Below are 6195 nucleotides of genomic sequence, written 5' to 3'. Positions count from 1 at the left end.
CCTTTATCTTTGGGCTCATTACAGGTGATGGAGTACACCACAGCTGAATTGATGTATTGACTTTGCTGTTAATGTTTTCTGCCATTTATAGTGTTCTGTCTTTGACAGTCTTTGCAGAGAGGCATGTCTTCCATATTCTGCACAATTTCATTCTTGGTTTTGAAGTCCTTGTATAGATGCTCTGAAATCTTAACAAATGCTTTTTTTTTTTTTAAATATACTCACCATCTGTGAACGGCTTCCATGCTTGACTACTTCCTGAGTAGCCATAAAACTAACATATGTTGAGGGATTTGCAGACTTCAGCCACTTCTTGAAATTATTTTTGCTCCTATCCACTTTCCTCATAAGTTCTGCAACAACTTTTCGTCTCTCATCTCCATCTGAATATTTTTCAGCAAAAGCTGTGTGTTTATTCTGGGAATGTCTTGCAACATTCGACTTTTTGTTGTTTGTGAATTTCCTACCACATATTAAGCAGACTGATAAACCAACCTCGTCAGGAGCGAAAATGATTCAGTTTATGTATCATTAAACACTCTGTTTTCTTCAGAAATTTTTCTCTTCTTGCCTTTATCTGTGGCTGGCATACCAGGAGGTCAAAAACAGGAATGTAGTAAGAAATCATCTCATGGCCCCAATGTACAATAATTATAATCAGTGCTTGATGTTAATAATTAATGATGAGGGCCCAATGTCATCCTCATCATTATAAAATAATTTTTGCCACTTTTTATTATTTCTTTGTTTCAGTCCCTCAAAATTATTCCTCCTCATGGAAATAAATGTTACGTTAACAAGTTGCCTTTTTTTAATAAACAATTCATTGGGCCCCCAAATTTTGTAAATCAATTAGTGAGCCCTGCATGCCATAAAAGTAATTCTTCAGGTCCCCACTTTATGCTGTAAATTAAATTAAATATAAAATGTAAATAATAATTTAATTTATTTATTTAAAATATTTTTATTTAATAGCCACAACTTTCCTACAGTGTCACCTGACAAAAGGACCTGTCTCCCATGTTTAAGCAACAACAAAAATTAGTATCTGTTCATTTCTTTTGACCTGGCTGCTGTTTTTCCTCTTTCAGATTCTTGTTCTCTACTTACTGTGCTGGCCAGACTCCCAGTAACATCAAACTGCAAGTCTTCTCTTTCTCTTACTCCTGTCCTCCCTGTCCTCTCTGTCTTCTTTGTCCTAATCCCTTTTTATCTTTATTGCTGTTTTTATTATTTTTAGTGTTCCCTCTGTCAGCACTTTTCTTTTCCCTCACAGCAGTCTCCTCCTCCCCAGCGCAGATGTGCATGCTTATTGTGACATCACAAGCTGTGATGTGAGGGAGGAGGCTGGTTCAGGACCGGAAGACGCTATGGTTGCTTAGTGACGCTAAGTTGAGGGCAACCTACCACACAAAGCAACAGGAGGCAATAGAGGTAAGTGTTACTGCTCCCTACCCCCCTGCTAATGATGGACCCTGCTTCAGAGCCTAAGCAAAGCTTCAAAAGATCCACATTCAGCTCTGGAACTGCAGGTTGCCAACACCCAATCTAGTAGGTTATAGAGATCTTAAGAAGCCATCAGAGAGTCCCTCAGTAATCCATAGTCAGAGATCCTCCGAAGATGTATCAGAAAGTTCGCCTTGCAGGTACAGTGAAGTTTATTTTCAAGTCACACTCAGGATAGCATGAAAGCCCATATTTGGGGCACAATTTTGAGTCCCTTCCTGATTGATGTTTGATGTGCTCCAAAGATCACTGGGAAGAAACCTGTAATGTTACACTGATGAATACCTGTTTTTTTTCTAAGTTCTTCTTCCTTAGGTAAAGTCCAAACAGAAGTCTATGAAAAATCTGAAATAATGTACAAAGCACAGGGGAGTTTACTCGATGTCTGAGTGATGGAAGTTTAAGTCAATAATCAAAGACATAATGTTTCAGGCGGATAACCTCCCTGTATTGCTAAATAATTTGAGGTTCCATCCTTAGTGGATAAAAAATTCTTTCTGAACCTACAATGTTTCCGATATAATATACCCCTGCAAAAATCTTGCCACAGCATGCAAAGAACACTTAGAGAGATAATGGCAACAAATCAACAAAACTAATAACCTAAATTATTACAAGAAGCAAACTAGAAAACATTATGCAATGTAACTTGCTATAAGTAACATATAAAAATGAATAAGAATTATTATTACAAAATAGGAAATAGGCATATACAAATCAAAGAAACATACCCATAAGAAAGATGCAAAGGTGAATGTCTTTCAGAGTCCAATAAAAATGATCTGGAACAATGAAGACTGGCAAACCATGTAGGCCATCCATGGAGACTTGAGGAGTGTGGACATGTGGTTCACAATTGTCATTGATAAGCAGAACTCTAAAGCCAAGGATCTTTTCAAAAGGCCCAAACCAGAAGCTTGTAGTTGACTCTGAAGGAGACGGTTGGAAGGGAGGAAGTAGTTTCTATAAAATGAAAGTTAAGGGCTAACGGGGAGAGAGGATTACATCTGGCAGAAAGTATTGGTAAAGAGAGAAGTGAGGAAGAAAGGACTATATACAATATGTACAGACAGAAAAACAATACAAACAGTAAACAAACATAAAGGTAGCCACAACATACATACATACTCGAATATAAGGTTAATCAGAGTATCAGTTTAAATGGAGTCAAATGTAGCAAAAGAAAAGTCATCTGGAGCAGTTTAAAGCACTTCAAAATGCGATAGCCATCCCACTAGGTAGAAGAATTACTTCAAAATCATAAACATTTCTCAACAGTGTTGAGGAGAGCATATCTGAAAGAGAATTTAATGCACATAACAAGCATGAAGAATATTTCTAACAATAGTAAATGCACATTTTAATTACTTTGAGTAGAGATAATAAACACTGAGATAGAAGTCCACATTAAAAAGAATTATTTTGCCAAAATTATGTGTCTAGATTCTAACCTGAAAACTAAACTGAGGGTAAAGAAAGTAGAATTATTAGTAGACAATAAAATAAAACTTAATATAAAATATACCACTATGATATGGAATAGCATTAATAAAAGCAGAAGTCTTTATTTGGAAAATCCCTATGGAGAAAAGAACATGATTATTTGAAGTCATAAGTAAATACTATCGTAGATAACATGAAAAACATGTCAGAAAATCACCAGAAGGAACACTGAAGTAGGTTTTCAGCGTTTTCAAACACTTTCTGCAATTATATCTGTGGAAAAAGCCATAGAGAAGTAATACAAATTAAAACAAAGAAATGGAATTAATTAGCTGAGAAAAATCAAATCAGATGATGTAGATCTCCAAGAAGTATAAAAGAGGAAGAATAGGATGCTGCTGAAGTCTTCACAGAAGTATCAGAGACTTTTGTGATCAAAATTATTCCAACGTTGTCTTAGGCATCTTTAAAATATGACATAAAGTGTCTGGAATAAAATTCACCATAATGGTTTGAAACTAATGATAAATTGTACTTTTCAGTCTTGTCATTTTACAGTTCACAAGGGTGAACTGTAAAATATTCTTTTTATTAAAAATATTTATTTGTTACTTGATTGACTGGTTTTTGGCCCACATCCAGTGGTGCTCAGGGGTTATCCTGGCTCTGAACTTAGAAATCGCCCCTGGCAGGTTGGGGGACCACATGGAATGCCCGGAATTGAACTGGGTCTCTCCCGGGTTGGCTGCATGCAAAGGCCTTCCTGCTGTGTTATCTCTTCACCCTCTTAATTGAAACATTCTAAAGGAAAGTCCACATGTTTGTAGTTATTCAAGTTGCTTGGCATCAAAAGCAAAGCGTTTCAAATGTATTATCAGCACAGGTGGTAATTTCCATATATATGTTTTCTTAAAAAATCCTTTTAGTGTTGCAGAAGGTGCAATAACCTTTGTCATAGTCTCTTAATTCTTAACTCTTAACCCTGGGCGATTACCACTTCCTCTCACAAACTGTTTTTGTATAGTAACTTTAATTAAATCCTGGTGTAGGTCATCTATGAAAAACATCAATAGTCCATGAGGATCTAGTTGACCAGCAAACCAGTCATTAAGTTGACCAATAGCTATTTTAAAGTTTTGGGGGTTAATATGTCTGTGCTGTCCATCCCCATGACTTTGATAATCTGGCCAAATTCTTGTCCTAGTTTGTTTTTTAAGTCCTAAAGTATTTTTCCCATTAATGTTCTTCTAATAATAGTCCTGATAAAAATACTATGTCAAGTCTGGAATTATACAGGATTGTAATATTGAGTTCATGTAGCATTAGGTTCTCAAATTTTGAAGTTCAGTGAGATCAGCCCTGTTCTTTTCCAGGGTTTCGAGGTTAGTCACTATTAATAGTTTCAGTCAAGCTGTAAGGCATGACTGCAAAGTACTTGTTACCTGTTGAGGAGTTTTCAGAAATGTTATTGTTGTTGCCTGTCTCTCGAGTGGTTAAGTGTTCATTCTGATGGAGGGTTGGCAGTCACAGGTGTCTGAGCCTTGTCATTTGTAATTGATGGTTTCTGAAAAGGCAGAGTGGGACCCAGGTTTTATTGGCAGAATTGTTCTCTGTAGAAATATAAGCATATTCACTCCCTCTAACGAGAAGATAACTATCAATCCATTTATCATCAACCTTAATTCAGACAGGAGTATGAATTTTTCTTTTTTCTGAGCATCTTCTTTAAAATGCTTGTTAGCTTATGGAAAAGTAGTTTTCTTTTGTACCAAAATAATCATTCTTCCTCATTAACATTTCTTATGATAAAGTCACTCTGGCTATTTGGTTTTTAGTATTACCTGGGCTATAAAACTTGGCTTTAACTCCTTCTGCATAATACATTCTCCTTCAATGTGTTGGACTCATTTTTAAATGTTTTTCATTTATTTCTTTTTTTTATGTGTTTTATTTTTTTAAGTTTCAAGTGCTCTGACCCATCCCACAAGGGTCAGGCCTCCAACTACAATCCATAAATAGATCTCTAATGTCTATCTATAAGTGGATGTGCCTGTGTGTGCAGTGAACTCCTCTATGTTTACCTAATCTGTGTGCTAAATAATTCCTGCCTATATGGTATATAGCCCCTCATATAGTTTCTCTCCTCACCCCCATTCACCATCTTACATAACTCCTATCCTCTCACCCCTCAATTCTGATCATGTATATCTTTATATTTAACCCTTTTTATCCTCAGTTCTTAACTCCTCAGGAACTGAGACCATCCCCCACCCCAATAAGCTGCTACCTTGCTCTCAAAGCAAAAGAATCCCTCTCAGTCCCTCATTTATGCACTGGCAAGAAACTGAAGCCACCACACCTGCTGACACATTCTATGTGGCTCCTTTACTTCCTCTTCCACTCAATGTGGACAATTGCTTGCTACCGGATTCAGCTTCAGAGGGATCCCCATCTCGAGAACACTACCGTATCATTTACTGCTGCAAATCATTTCTGAGACTCCATAAAACCATGGTACTGGATGAAAATATGCCCTGAATCTTACCCCACCCCCTCAGACTATCACAAAAAATTTAATGGGATATCAATATTTCTTCGTGGGGTTATTTTCTTAATGGTTATAACTCTTAGTGTGTTTATTCAATTCATTATTTCCATTCATAGTCTCCTCCATTCATTATTATTTTTCTTGTTTCAGTTCTGCTTAAGAAATTCTGGAGTGATAGCACAGCTACAAAGCATTTGCCTCGCATACGACCAACACAGGTGGTTTGATTCCCAGTGTCCCATATGGTCCCCTGTGCCTGTCAGGGGCTCTTTCTGAGCACAGAGCCAGAAGTAACCCCTGAGTGTCATCGGTGTGAGCCCAAAACAAAAAATAGAAATTAGAGCAGTAAAGTCTTGATTGTATAGCTTGTCATTTCTACCACCAAAAGCACTAAAAATACAATATGGCATGGTTCCTTTTAACATAGGCACAGTAAAATGGAGAAATACTATGTATAGAAACAAGTTTTTATCTAATAGGGATAATAACCCATACATTTTATAATGAGGGTCTCCTTCCTTCTGAAATATTTGTCATGGGAACTTTACTTAGACTTCAAGTGATTGGACATCAACTGCCCAAACCTAATCCCTGGATCCCAAGCTTAGAACTGGCATAGTTTCCTGCACCAGCAACAGGAATCAAACTCCCCCACAGGGAAAACCCTAATATCACTATGGCACAAACTCGAGCCAGGG

Source organism: Suncus etruscus, chromosome 9 (genome assembly GCF_024139225.1).
Source record: "Suncus etruscus isolate mSunEtr1 chromosome 9, mSunEtr1.pri.cur, whole genome shotgun sequence".
NCBI classification, from domain to species: domain Eukaryota; kingdom Metazoa; phylum Chordata; class Mammalia; order Eulipotyphla; family Soricidae; genus Suncus; species Suncus etruscus.
The sequence above is the reverse complement of the archived record's forward strand: the minus strand, read 5'-3'. Positions refer to the sequence as shown.